The sequence below is a fragment of the Oryctolagus cuniculus genome, chromosome 4 (genome assembly GCF_964237555.1).
Source record: "Oryctolagus cuniculus chromosome 4, mOryCun1.1, whole genome shotgun sequence".
NCBI lineage: Eukaryota > Metazoa > Chordata > Mammalia > Lagomorpha > Leporidae > Oryctolagus > Oryctolagus cuniculus.
The window spans coordinates 175178866-175194230 of NC_091435.1; the positions used below are offsets into that span (position 1 = coordinate 175178866).

Genomic DNA, 15365 nt, shown 5'->3' on the forward strand with positions numbered 1-15365 from the left:
TCAAGTTGGCGAGAGGCAGCTGCGTAGAAGCTGTTTCTCCCTTCTCAGCGCCATATTGTGGGAGAGCAGATGCATAGAATAAGTCTTAATTCCAGTAACAGTCTAGTCCGAGTTGCTCCCCACACAGTGGCCCAAGCACTTGGGCCATCTTCTACGGCCTTCTCAAGCACATTAGAAGGGAGCTGGATCGGAAGCAGAGGAGCAAGGACTCAAACCAGCGTTTAAATGGGCTGCCGGGGTCACAGGTTGCAGCTTCACCTGCTGTGCCAGGACACCAGCCCCAGCGTTAATTTTTCTTTAGCTCTGCTATATCCTCTTCCATTCATTCCGTTGTTGAGCTTATAATCTCATAGGTCTTGGTATGTTAACTTAGGAGTCTCTGGGTTCTCCTTACACAAAGCACTTGTGACGAGTATGCCCTTGCTTGAGAACGGTATTCTCTATACTAACATGTGACTGTCTCCTCATTCTAACCATGTATTTGACACCTATTTCAGTTACTACCCCTGCAAGTGTGTGGGCCAGGCGATGCCAGCAAGAGGAGAAGGCACTGCTCTCACTGTGCTCACGCTGCGTGTGCGTTTGGGGGTTTGCTATGCTGGGCTTACATAACCCTACATCATTTCTCACCATTCTACTGACAATTAACCAACCCTGCTCACCCCATCTTTCATTTCTCTAATCAAATGAAGACAAATTGTGACATGATTTTCACATTATCTGGAACCAGCCCGAATTCCACTCAGAGCTCCAGATTAAATTCTGCATGTTAATTTTCGTCCACTTTTCTGTGGCTGAAGGATAGAACTGTTGTGATGAAATTGATGGACTTCAGCCTTACAAATGGGAACTCAGTTTGTTGTCACAACAAGTTTTCTTTATAAATGTAATTTTAACTATAAGTGATGTAATTACATTTTTAAGAAATTGGAATAGAATAAAATCAGCCACACTTGACTCTACTGGAAAATGACCGTCAGGATTTCTTCTTCCTTTTGAGTAATGGGCCATTACTAAACACGAGAGAGCTCAGGAACCCAACCAAACTACCCGCGGTCTCCATGGTAACCAGGAGGCAGCTTCATCCTGCGACTCTGAGAACTCCTTGCTGATGGCTGAGACGCAAACTGCTAAGCTTTTTTTAACAATTACACACAAACGAGCAATCCAGAAACTATTCCATGTCTTAGCCGTATTTCATCGCAAAACTGACCATGCGTTTTTCAGTAGATGTGCAATTTAACTGAATTCAGTGGAACCTGAAAACAGGGCCTCCACCTCTCACTTGGCTTCCTCTTGGTGCAGGGACAGCAAAGGAGTCAAGTGTCAGCAATGAACTGTGTACTCCCTAGGGTGGCTCCATTGTGCCTCTCCTTTCCACAATTTTGCCTCCATGGGCCCCTCCCACCAACACAGGTTTTCGTGGGTCTTATAAAATTTCTTTTTAATGATGTGAGAAAAGTCAATACATTTTCTTCCATGTTAAAGATTCATTTTTCCCCTTATGATTTTAAAAGGAATCCAAACTGTTTTTTAGCATCCCTAAAAATATCAAGGGCTCTAGTTACTGTGCCTAGGTGTGTCCCGGGACTAGTGGGCAGATCGACCCTGGGTCAGTTTCATTACAGTCCTCCCTTTCCCAGAGAGCTGAGTAGCCTGACCACTAACTCTACCCTTGGAAAGTGAGTCAGCCAGGACCTGAACACTCACCAAGTCTGTACTCTTAACTGCTCCCTCAATATCTGTCAGACATTCTCAGTGGTGATCCATAATAAAAATAAATTTTGTAGGGACCAGCGCTGTGGCGCAGTGGGTTAACACCCTGGCTTGAAGCACCGGCATCCCATACAGGCACCAGTTTGAGACCTGGATGCTCCACTTCCTGTCCAGCTCTCTGCTGTGGCCTGGGAAAGCCGTAGAAGATGGCCCAAGTCCTTGGGTCCCTGCACCCACGTGGGAAACCCGGAAGAAGCTCCTGGCTCCTGCCTTCGGATTGGCGCAGCTCTAGCCGTTGCGGCCATCTGGGGAGTGAACCAGTGGATGGAAGACCTCTCTCTCTCTCTCTCTCTCTTTCTCTCGCTCTGCCTCTCCTCTGACTTTAAAATAAATAAATCTTGGCCGGCGCCGCGGCTCACTAGGCTAATCCTCCGCCTAGCGGTGCCGGCACACCGGGTTCTAGTCCCGGTCGGGGCGCCGGATTCTGTCCCGGTTGCCCCTCTTCCAGGCCAGCTCTCTGCTATGGCCTGGGAGTGCAGTGGAGGATGGCCCAGGTGCTTGGGCCCTGCACCCCACGGGAGACCAGGAAAAGCACCTGGCTCCTGGCTCCTGCCATCGGATCAGCGCGGTGCGCCGGCCGCGGCGGCCATTGGAGGGTGAACCAACGGCAAAGGAAGACCTTTCTCTCTCTGTCTCTCTCTCTCACTGTCCACTCTGCCTGTCAAAAAAATAAATAAATAAATAAATAAATAAAAATAAAAATAAAAATAAATAAATAAATAAATCTTTTTTAAAAAAAGGTATTACTTTAAAAAATAAATAAATGTTGTAGCACAGTGCAGTGCTCACATTCACACACGTGCGCTCACACCGACCTCACCTGTACACAGTCCACGCAACAGTATTTGCCGGTACTACGCATACCTTGCAGTGGTAGTTTCTGTTACATTGTATTTGAATTATGTTTTAAAGCTGCTGGTAACTCAGTATGTTGAGTTCATGACCTTTTGCTGCAGCATCTTGTTATAACTGTCCTACTTCACTATTGGTTATTGTTGTCAATCTCTTATCATGCCTAATTTATACATTAAACTTATAGGCATGTGTATGTGCGTATGTCTGTGGGTCCAGGAAAAGTATGGTTTTCAGAAGGTTCAGTACCATCTGTGGCTTCTGGCACCCACAGGGGCCTTGGAACACAGCCCCGAGGACAAGGGAGGGACAGCTCCACAGCCTTCACCCCAGAGCCGCTCCTCCTCTGCCTGGGCACACATCCACACTCTATTTTCCTTCCTATCTCCTCTGGAATTAAGAACGGCCACATGGCTGAGTTCCAGAGCTTCAGGCCCACTTCCAGGCCTGCTCTGGAAGGCCCTCCACGACCTCTCCTTCCCAGGGCCTAGAGCTCAGACCACCAGATCCAGGCAGTCTGAGGAACTACGTCACGCGAGAAGCCGAGTGCCAGGGGTGTGGGGGCAGATTCCCAGAGGCCTTTCCACCTCCCACTGTTCCACGAACGGGAAATAAACTTCTCTTAGCGTCAGCCACACACTCACCCACACTGGCCTTGTATGCTCTTTTTTAAAAAAATGTAAAATTTATTTTATGCATTTGAAAGGCAGAGTTATAGAACAAGAGTGAGTTCTTCCATCTGCTGTTTCACTCCCCAGGTGACCACAACGGCCAAGCTGAAGCCTAGAACTCCACTTGAGTCTCCCCCACGGGGGACAGGAGGCCAGGCACAAGCACTTGAGCCGCGTTCTGCTGCTTTCCAGGTGCATTAGTGGAAGTGGATCCGAAATGAAGCGACTGGCACTGGCACTCACATCCGGGTTGCAGGCACCCCGAGTGGCAGACCAAGCTGCTGTGCCACAACACCCACCCCCTTTTATACTCTTAGCAAGCACAAGGGAACGGCCAGCATTGTGGCACAGTGGGTAAAGCCACTTCCTGTGATCCCAAATGGCTACCAGTTTGTGTCCTAGTTGCTCCACTTCCGATCCAGCTCTCTGCTGTGGCCTGGGAAAACAGTGGAGGATGGCCCAAGTGCTTGGGCCCTGCACCCACGTGGGAGACCTGGAGGAAGCTTCTGGCTCCTGGCTTCAGCTTGGCCCAGCCCTGGCTGTTGCAGACATCTGAGGAGTGAATGAGCAGATGGAAGATTTCTCTGTCTCTCCCTTTCCCGCTGTAACTCTTTTAAATAAATAAATATTTAAAAAAGCAAAGTACAGAGGACCCAAGAAGTTATGTTTATGTAGTGTATATATATACATATATATATATATCCACTAACATTTACTGCATTAGAAATTAAAACTGAAAAAAGTTAGAATATTTTTTATTTGAGAATAAGGACACTAAGCGATTATATGTTAACATGTAACATATTTTTTATGAAAAGTATATTTTCCAAAACAAAAAAATCTGCATTTTTGCAAATCTCTTTAATGCCTGGCTTAAAATGGAAGTCAGCCTAGGTTCTCACATTTGCTTCTGCACTCAGTATGTGACGTAAATGGTTTTGGTTTACCTACATGAAAAAAAAAAATCCCAGCGTCACACAGACATGTCGTTGCTAAAAGAATATTATACAAGTCTTTTCCAAATACTTGTGGATATTCTTTGATAGTGCATCTAAACTCAAGAAGTGATAGTTTCGGCCAGCGCCGTGGCTCAACAGGCTAATCCTCCGCCTTGCGGCGCTGGCACCCCGGGTTCTAGTCCCGGTCGGGGCGCCGGATTCTGTCCCGGTTGCCCCTCTTCCAGGCCAGCTCTCTGCTATGGCCCGGGAAGGCAGTGGAGGATGGCCCAAGTGCTTGGGCCCTGCACCCCATGGGAGACCAGGAAAAGCACCTGGCTCCTGCCTTCGGATCAGTGCGGTGCACCGGCCGCAGTGCACCGGCCGCGGCGGCCATTGGAGGGTGAACCAACGGCAAAAAGGAAGACCTTTCTCTCTGTCTCTCTCTCTCTCACTGTCCACTCTGCCTCTCAAAAAAAAAAAAAAAGTGATAGTTTCATACAGGTTAGTTTTACAGTGTGAAATCTGAAACCGTATCTTCCATCTCCCATTATGTTATGGATCTTTGACTCATACATGCTTTTGTGGCATCATCCATTGGTCATGTGGAAAATTACAGCTGAGTCATGCAGATTTTCCATTGTTGACACATTGTTACACAATATTTTCAAAAATCACATTTGTTAGGGTTACTACTTGCAGCTCCTTCCAGTGCCGGGAAGGCAGAGTTCATCGTGGTAGATACAAGTTTGCTAGAATTCTTTCACTTGAAAGCGTCAGCATCATCACTGGTGACAACACTGTCTTTTTGTTTTGTTAAGGTGACAGCTCACTGTCCAGGAAGATGTCCAACAGCCAAGCCGGCATAGTGACAGCTGGTCTGTCAGTCATTCTTCCATGCAGGACTGGTGTTCCTTGGAAAAGCGTCCACTTTGTTCAGCTCACAACTCAGTCGCATCTGTCCGTTCCCCCAAGGCAGCCATCAGGGTCTTCAGGGTACCCCTGCAGTGCTCTGGGGGTGCTCCCTCTCGTGAAAACACCGAGGGCAGGCACTGGGGGGCAGCAAGCTGAGCCTCCACTTGGGAGTCTCAGCCCCTCTGCTTCCAGTCCGCCTTCCTGCTAACGTGCCTAGGAAGGCAGGGATGGCAATCCAAGTAATTGACTGAGTCCTAGCACCCACAGGGGAGGCCCAGAGGAAGTGCCTGGCTCCTGGTTTTAGCATAGCTCAGCCCTGGCTGCTGCAGACATTTGAGGAGTGAATGAGCAAATGGAATCTCTCTCTCTCTCTCTCTCTCTCTCTCTATCTCTCCCCTTCTCATTGTCACTCTGCCCTTCGAATAAATAAATCTCTCAAGGGTAGCAGTTCAATAATATTTTCTGCTCATGGAGGATATTCTTAAGTGAAACTGACATTTCTTCTACTGCAAGTGCATGATGGGAAGACTGCAGTGACCACCGGAAGCCCAGGATGGTTGGGGCCGTGTCTTCATTCAGGCAGAGCTAACACCGCTGCCTGGCGCCATCAGTGCAGACACACAGACACACACACAGTGAGAAGGGCAGACAGAGCCCTGGTGCTGCGCGAGCAGAGTTTCGATTTAAGCAGCCTTGGGGAAGTCCTCCTTCCCTCCCCCCACCTCCCCAGAGCACAGCTGGAGACCCACTCAGGAGGGACCATTCTCCTTATCAGCTGTCCCAGCTTAGCCGTTGGCAGTCCCTCCAGGAGACAGGTGTGAGGACTCCTCCAGAAGAACACTGAGAACAAGGGCTGGGCTCATAGCCACAAGCTTTCCCTTTCGATGGTGATCCAGTCTTTAAGTGATGTACTTTGGTGCACTTTAACCATATTTTATGAGGCTTTCTAAGTTTTTGTTCAAACAACATCTTGTGGGGGCCAGCGCTGTGGCACAGTGGGTTAAAGCCCCAGCCTGCAGTGCCGGCATCCCATATGGGCGCCAGTTTGAGTCCTGGCTGCTCCTCTTCCCATCCAGCTCTCTGCTATGGCCTGGGAAAGCAGTAGAAGATGGCTCAAGTCCTTGGGCCCCTGCACCTGCGTGGGAGACCTGGAGGAAGCGCCTGGTTCCTGGCTCCTGGCTCCTGGCTTCAGATCAGCTCATCTCTGGCCGTTGCAGTCATTTGGGGACTGAACCAGAGGAATGGAAGACCTCTCTCTCTCTGGCTCTACCTCTCTCTGTAACTCTGTTTTTTAAATAAATAATTCTTAAAAAAAAAAAAAAAAAGTCTTGTGTTAGTAACAGCCATGCTGCCCTCAAATCATCAGGATCCATGATTTTCATAACCGGAATTCCAGCAGTTCTAAAGGCCTCTGGGAAATTTTTGCTCCACAAGGAATGGAATTCCCCTCCTTAGGGAAAGCCGCCCAGTTATTTCCACCTGATTACAACAGGCACGAGTAACGAGGCCAGGGGGTGAGCAGTGACCACAGAGGCCCCCAGAGACTGGCACTGCAGACCCCCTCTGCTGCCAGGGGCCACAGCGTCCCACATCAGAGAGTGCAGACCCCTCTCCTACCAGGGGCCACAGTGTCCACATCAGAGAGTGCAGACCCCTCTGCTGCCAGGGGCCACAGCGTCCCACATCAGAGAGCGCAGACCCCTCTCCTACCAAGGGCCACAGCGTCCCACATCAGAGAGCGCAGACCCCTCTCCTACCAGGGGCCACAGCGTCCCACATCAGAGAGCGCAGACCCCTCTCCTACCAGGGGCCACAGCGTCCCACATCAGAGAGTGCAGACCCCTCTCCTACCAGGGGCCACAGTGTCCCACATCAGAGAGTGCAGACCCCTCTCCTACCAGGGGCCACAGTGTCTCACATCAGAGAGTGCAGACCCCTCTCCTACCAGGGGCCACAGCGTCCCACATCAGAGTGCAGACCCCTCTCGGGCCCTTGTCCCACTCCCAGCTTCCCCACTCCTTTTGGGGCTCTAACTGACCCATGAACGGACTCTCCCTCCATCCTCTTGGTTAAACTGATTATAGAAATCCCACAAGGTTCTGTAACTTAATCCTTCCCACTTGTTCCCAGTGCTTTCCTGTGTGGTTCTCGTGGGTTTAGGGTTTTGACTCGGACCTGTGGCATTTGCTTGGCTTCATCTCACGTGTTGCCAGTTTGCTTGAACGAGTTTAAAACTAAAAGCCTCCATCGGTTCCTCATTGTGCACCCTGTGAACGAGTTAGCACAGCCCCCTCGCCCTTCCCTGAGAACTGCTTCCCCTCCCGCAGGGATGGGACCTGGCAGCCATATTGGTCCCCCGTGAAGCCCCTCAGCCGGGCCATAGCCAGGTGGGCCAGCAGTGGTGTGAGGGTGTTTCAGCTGTCATGAGATTAGGGGATACGGGGACAGCTGGGGAAGCGTGGTCCGTGTGCCTGGGAGGGCGTTTCCAGGGGGATCAGCACTTGAGCCAGGGTTTGTGAAGGAGACCTGCCCACACCACTGTGGCCAGGCACCACCTAATCAGCTGAAAGAGGAGCAGAGGAGGGGCTAGGCGGCCTGTTCTGGAGCCGACGCCTTTCTCCTCCTGCCTCTGGACGCCAGAACTCAGCTTCCCTCGCTTGTGGACTCCAGGAGCTGCACCAAGGCCCCGGCTCCAGGTTCTCGGGCCGCAGCCACAGCCTTGGACCGGCTTCCTCCGTGCTCCAGCCTGCAGACGGCCCACCGAGGGGCTCGGTAGACTCCAAGGCCGTGCAAGCCAGCCTTCCTGACACATCTCTACTCAGCTCCCTCTCTACCAACCCCACTCTGCCCAGCAACGCTGTGTGAGCAGCAGACTACACTCTCCACGGTGCTCCCTTAGGGCTGTAATGGAGCTGAAAAGCTCCCACCACCCAGTGACACAGGCAGTGTCGTCAGGTCGCAACACATCACTCACATGTTTGTGGTGATGCTGGTGTAGAGAAACCCGCGGGCAGCCAGGCACAGAAAGTGTACCACGGACAATTTTGTTCTGTGCTTGATAGGTGACAATCAGCCATGGCACTTACTACGCTGTGCTTCCCATCATCCCAGGGGTGCAGCAGCCTCGGCAGGCGCGTCAGGGGTGGTCAGCAGGAGGCCTTGGCGTCACAGGAGACGACAGCCCCATGCCTGTCGCTGCTCCAGGAGGGAGAAGCCACTGACACTGATGACACCAACTCTGTGCAGGCCTAGGCTAATGTGTGTGTTTCTGTCTTCATTTTTAACAAAAAGTTTAAAGTGTAAAAAAGTTAAACATTGGGGAAAACCTTACAGAACAAGGAAAGACTGAAATATTTTTGTACAGTTATACAATAATGTGCTCATGTTTTGAGCTCAGATCCAAAGAGTCCCAAGGTGAAAAAAAAAAAAAAAGTAAACGGTTATTAAGTAGGGGCCGGCACTGTGGCGTAGCTGGTAAAGCCACCGCCTGCAGTGCCGGCATCCCATATGGGCGCTGGTTCGAGTCCCAGCTGCTCCATTTCCAGTCCATCTCTCTGCTGTGGCCAGGGAAAGCAGTGGAAGATGGCCCAAATCCTTGGGCCCCTGCACCCACGTGAGAGACCTGGAAGAAGCTCCTGGCTTCGAATCAGCTCAGCTCTGGCCGCTGTAGCCATTTGGGGAGCAAACCAGCAGATGGAAGACCTCTCTCTCTCTCTCTCTCTCCCCCTGCCTCTGCCTCTCTGTTCCTCTGCCTCTGAAATAAATATTCTTTAAAAAGTTTATGAAGTAAAAAAGTTACAGCGAGCTAAGCTTCATTTATTATGTATAAAAGAAAAACATGTTATGAATTTGGGGTCACCTCAGTGCACAGTGCCTATGAAGTGCACAGCAGGGCATACAAGTGTCCTGGGCTCATGCCCTTACCACTCACGCACGCACTCACTGGCTCACACGGAGCAACCCCAGCCCTGCAAGCTGGGGTTCCCTGCGCAGGGGCACCGTCTTCTATCTTCTGACCATATCTGTATGGTGCCCTTCCTGCATTTCCATGCACAAGTGCTTCCAGTGTGTCCTGGTTGCCCGCAGTGTCTACTCAGGCACACACTGCACAGGTTGTAGCCAAGGGGCAACACACTGCACCCAAAACCCAAAACCCAAGTGTGTAGGCTGCAGATCTCGGTTTGTGTGAGTACCCTCTATGGCAATCCCACAACTGCAAAATCCCCTGGTGACACAGTTCTCAGTACACAGCCCTGCCGTGAAGAGATGCATGACCGCACATACCCTCCTGCAAGTGCTTCTGTCCTGCAAAACCCTGACTAGCAAGGCTTTGGTGCCAGGAGCTGTCTCTCTCTCTCTCTCTTTCTTTGCCCCTTGTATGTGTGTGTCTACCTCTCTGCTTCTCTAATAAATAAATAAAAATGTTTAAATAATAATACTTACTTCATGGGCCTGTACTGAGAATTAAGTATTTATAAAGCACTTACGACAGTAGCTGCAACATAGCACCATGTGAGTGCTAAGTAAATAAATTGATAAACATCCGTGTGGGTCTAGCATTCAAATGAGCTGTGCTATACGTTTTGTTCTTTGTCCAAGTTTTCTTTTTAATTAATTAATTTATTTATTTGAAAGACAAAGTTAGAGAGAGGCAGAGAGAGAGAGAAAGGTCTTCCATCCACGGGTTCATTCCCAAATGGCATGGCCACAATGGCTGGAGCTGAGCCAATCCAAAGCCAGGACTTGGTCCTTCTTCTACTGCTTTCCCAGGCCATAGCAGAGAGCTGGATTGGAAGTGGATCAGCTGGGACTTGAACTGGCGCCCAGATGGAATGCCTGCACTGCAGGTGGTGGCTTTGCCCACTTCGCCACAGCGTGATTGGCCCGAGTTTTAACCCTCTGCTGTGTGCACAGCCTTGCTGTGTAAGTGCGATGTTTCCACAGTAGTGGAGTCTGCTTCTTTGTCCCTTGACCTCGGGCTTACTGCTGTGATTGTTCCGGCCAACAGGTGTCAGCAGATGTGAAAACGGTAGGGGTTTGAAGTGTGCCAGTCAGGTCTGTCCCCATTTGCTAGTCTCATCATCGAAAGATCATTCTAGAACTCGCTTGCTGATCCTGGGAGTGCAATGAAGACAACTGGACTGAGCCGCAACCAGCTGAGTGTTTACTGTTTAATCCTGAGATTTGGAGGTTACTTGTTACGCAGTTACTTCCATTAGTAGTTGACCAATAGAAGGGTGATTGAGATTATGCAATATCACCAGGAAATGTTCCAAATAAATGATTAAATGGTCAAAGAGCAGATAACAAAACCACTTGTCCAGTAAGATCACATTTTCATTTTAAATAGATGGGGGAAGTAATCTCCCTGAAAACAACATAGACCAAAATGCTAATCAATGGTTATCACTACTGGTGGTAATATTTGTGTTTTGAGTGTTTTCCTATATTCTGAGTGAGTCGAATGGCTATGCTTGAGTCTGCAGCTGAGTGGGGGAAGTGCTGGGGAGATGCCTGGATGGATACATTGTTCCGCCACAGGCCTGTCCCCGGGAACACACTGCTGTTTCAGAAGACAGTGAGTTCATCTCCTGAGAAAGATGATTCATTATTGCAGGTCTGCTATAGGAGATGGAGCAAAATCGCATTCAAACCCAAGCCTGCCTGCCCCTTCAGGAAGGGGTTGGAGACTTCACAGAGCTAGGGTAAATGGGGTGACAGAACATGGCAGCCGCAGAGAAAAGTGCGGTGGGCAAAGTCCCAGGGGCTCCATCCAGACTCTTCTGTCCAGGTGTGAAAGAACTCTGGGAGCAGGCACAGAGGTGCAGAGGCAGGCGGGATTTACTTAAAGGGACAGTGCACACTCGGACGTGAGTGCAGGCAACCTCTCTCCAGAGGAAGGAAGAGCTGCCGCCCCCACCAAGGCTGCCCTAATTAAATATTCAAATGAAGTGGAGTTTGGGCAGTTTAAGCACCGCAGGCTTCTGAGTCCCTTTTTTTTTGGGGGGGGGGGGTGGAGGCCTTGAAAGTGTCATGGCTTCTCCGCATGGGGCGGCAGCACACACGTGATCATCACGGCGACTCGTGCATGATGGGAAGTGGGACTCAGGTGCCTGAAGGGGCATGGCTGTGCCGAGCCTGCTTGGGTGGGTGGGATTTGGTTGGTGCAGGGCTGCAGCACAAAGGTTCTGGCAGTCTCAGCTCCTCTCTACTTACTAGCTACTTCCTGCTGTCATCAAAAGGGGTAGGAAAGTGCACCTCAACACAGCACCTCGCGAGCTCAAAGCTGGCTGTGGAGCTGTCACTGTGTGTCCTTTAGCACTGTAATGAACCAGGAGGCACCTCAGTTCTCTGCACAGGCTCCAGTCACAAATTTGGCTGTGGCCAGTTCTGCCGGTGTCATCAGGAACCTTGTAAAGACAGCTCAGCAGATTTTTAGCAGACAACTATTATGGGCTGGCACATTACTATGCAGCAAGCTAGCAAATGACTATCGTGGGCTGTTAGGATGTTAGCAGTAGGGGAAGCCACTGTTTAAGCAGGAGGAGGGGAGCTCAGGTGGCCGCCTGGGAGGCAGCCCTTCCACATGCTGTGCTCCCATCCCCAGGTGTGATGCTGGTCTCCACAAGGGGGACGATGGCCCACAGACCGCCTGTGATCGTCTGTGCTGGAACATGATTTGAAAGAGCTTTCAAAGTGGCACGACTTGTTAAGAATCAATGGGGTCCCCTGAATATTCCCTGTGGGGCTTGGAGCACTGACTTGAAATGCATTTTGGAAACACACCAGGTTTAGTGCTGAAATGAGAGGTTAACATTCAATTTAAGAACAAAACAGGAGAGGGCCTGGGAACAACCATATCTGCTCTGCTTATAGCAACGAGTTCATGTCAGGCCACACTGTCCCTCCCACTGCCGTCCCTTCTCAGGTGATGAGCCCTGGATGTGCGGCCAGGGGCCTCCTGCCGGTGCAGCCCAGCTGTGCAGGTCCTGCAGCCTTCAGGCCACCTCCCTCTGCATCTGCTGTCCACGGGGACACCACAAGCCTCCTGGCCTTGGTAGGACACACTGTTGCTCTTTTGGTTTTTCTGTTTTTTTTTTTTTTTTTCAGTCAACTTTACTGAGGCATCATCAAAAGACAACAAAATCCGCCATTTACAATGTGTACCTTGTCGTGAGCTTGAACAAATGCGTACGCTCTTGTTGCCACCACCAAGACAAGGCACTTTTCCACCCCTTGGAAGGTTCTCACAGGATCCTTGCAGCTCATCCTAACCCCCATTCCTGCTCAGGCAACCACCGCTGTGCTTCCCAGCTATAGGGGAGTTTGCCTTTTCTAGAAAGTTACGTGAATGAAGTCATATAGTATGCACCCCCATGTGTCTGGCTTCCTTTGTTCAGCGTAATGAATTTGAGATCCATCCGACTATTTCACATATCAATCGTTCACTCTTTTGTACCGCTTAATGGTATTCCATTGTATGAACACGCTACAGGCTCCTCATCCGCTCCTCTCCCGATAGTGACATGGGTGGTGTTCAGTTTGGGGCTGTTATGCATAAATCTTTTTGTTGTTGTTGTTGCTATTCAACTGTGTTGATAGGTATCATGGGATCCCCTTACTACTGAATGAGCAATTTTCCATGAAGTTTGCTTTCACACTGAGAGAAAAACCTCTGTGATAAAAAAAATGATAGTTTGCTCATTCATTCAACCAATTGCTCATCCAATTAGCCGTTCATCAAATAAATATTTACCTAACGTCTACTACTACCATTAGTAATAACTGGGTAATATTATTTGTAGGGTGCTTAATAAAAGGTCACACAGTTCCTAGGAATTGTATTCATTTCTCGCAACAGTTCTGTAAGCTTACTTTAAAATACCTGCTTTAGACGCTTCTTAAATGATGCAGCACTATGCAAATAAGATCATATTTTTAAAATAAAACAGTTCTGATACAACTTACGTTTTCATGTACTGATTGACCCTCATGGCCTTTTACTCCAGGTGCTGTGAATTGATGAGGTTTTATTGCCTCTCGTCCTTAATCAGGACTAAATGGCCTGTGAAGTTGCTCAGGCTTTTATGTTTATTGGGGCAGAGATGGCACCCAGCAGGCAGTGGGAGGGAGACACTACCTTCCCGGCACCCCAGTGCCTGTACTCACTCCAGTATTCCCTCCAGGCACACACAGAACTCTGCCACTTCCAGATACCCCACTGAGCCTGAGCACTTTATGAGTCAAATAAATAAATAAAGCCCTGGAATGCCACAGGCAGTTCTGTCCTTATTTGGCATAAGGAAATGTAGTTAACTTTCTCTGGGTTTGTATTATGAATGTCAACACTCACCAGGAACTTTGGAAAAAGAAAAGAGGGGGGTGGGGTAGGGAGAAGTGTGGGTGGGTAAGACTGTCCTGACTCTTGAATTCAAGAGTTTGATTAGTGAGAGAACCTAGAATAATCTAGAAGAACAGATAGAAAATATGAATAGGGGCAGAAAGTTAGCAATCTCTGAGCTTCTACCATGTGCTAAAGAATATGCTTTCAGACCTGGCCAGGCCTCAGAATCACCTATAGGGCTGGTTAAAACCTAAACTGTGGGACCAGCACTGTGGTACAGCAGGTTAAGCCACAGCCTGCAGCACCGGCATCCCATATGGGCATCGGTTCGAGCCCTGGCTGCTCCACTTCTGATCCATCTCCCTGTTAATGCCTCTGGGAAAGCAGCAAAAGATGGCCCAAGTCCCTGGGCCCCTGCATCCATGAGGGAGACCCAGAAGAAGCTCCAAGCTCCTGGCTTAGGCCTGGCCTGGCCCACCCCTGGCTGTGGTGGCCAATTGGGGAGTGAACCAGTGGATGGAAGATCAATCAATCTCTCGCTATCTCTGTAACTTTGCCTTTCAATACAAATCTTAATCAAACACTCCAAGAGCATTTTGAAGCAGACCTCACATTCCCAGTTTTCCGTATGAGGAAAGTAGAGACCAGAGAATTTTCAGAACTTGCCCTAGGTTCACAGCCAGTGAGTGACAAAACCAAACATTGAATTCAGTCTGCCTTGCTCCAAAAGCTAGTTTTCCCTCTGTTTCAGACTGGCCCCAGACACCTCCTAGAAAGTAGACAGACTATTACCTGAGTCAATCAAGGTTGTAAAAATCCCAGCACTTGGGGGTGAACAGGCGTGGTGACATCACTGGGGCTGCGTGCCAATGGAATGGTAGGAAGAGTAACGAATAGTCTGGAAAGAATCCAGAATTAGAGATCAACAACCTGATCAAAACTCTTTTTTTAAAGATTTCGTTTTTATTTCTTTGAGAGGTAGAGTTACAGTGAGAGGGAGAGACAGAGAGAGAGGTCTTCCATCTGCTGGTTCACTCCCCAGATGGCTGCAAAGCCTAAGCTGGGCCTATCTGAAGCCAGGAGCCAGAAGCTTCATCCGAGTCTTCCACGTGGGTAGAGGGGCCCAAGCACTTCCACCGCTTTCCCAGGACATAAGCAGAGTGTAGGATCAGAAGAGGAGCAGCCGGGACTCAAATCGGTGCCTGTATGGGATGTCGGCACCACAGGCCAAGCCTTAGCGTACTAGACCACAGTGCAGGACCCCCCAGATTTTTTATTCTCTGAAGCTAACCCAAAATGCACAAGAACCTCAAGTACCCATCTCCTCTGCCTCTTTTCATAGCGACCAAGACGAGCTACACAGCAATTTCCATCTGACTCTCTCCCTTCACCTGCCCTGAGTCTCCTGCCACTTTCATTCACTATAACAAATAATTATACAAGGATGTATAAAAGCAAAGACTTCAATTTTTTTTCATGTGAACAAGGAATTATATCTCCCCATTGAATGTTTATCATCTAAAAGACATGAATTTCAGACCAGCACTGTGGCACAGCAGGTTAAGCTGCTGCCTGTGACACCAGTATCTCATATGAGCACCTCTTCTAGTCCTGCCTGCTCCACTTCCAATCCAGCACCCTGCTATGCAGCTGGGAAAGCAGCAGAAGATGGCTCACGTCGTTGGAAGGAAGGAAGGAAGGAAAGAAGGAAGAAAGGAAGGAAGGAAGGAAGGAAGAAGAAAGGGAGGGGAAAGAAAATAAATGCTAGCTTTTTTTTTTTTTTTTTTTTTTTTTTTTTTTTACAGGCAGAGTGGACAGGCAGAGAGAGAGAGAGAAGGGTCTTCCTTTTGCCATTGGTTCACCCTCCAATGG

General features: G+C 49.4%; 1 protein-coding gene across 1 annotated transcript in view; it reads right to left on the reverse strand.

Annotated features, from left to right (window-relative positions):
- SCN11A (sodium voltage-gated channel alpha subunit 11) overlaps positions 1-15365 on the reverse strand; it is a 238289-nt gene that overhangs the window by 184195 nt on the left and 38729 nt on the right. The window contains exon 4 of the mRNA XM_070073066.1: positions 14286-14391. The gene's annotated coding sequence lies outside the window, so the exon portion shown is untranslated. The remainder of the gene's footprint in view (positions 1-14285; positions 14392-15365) is intronic.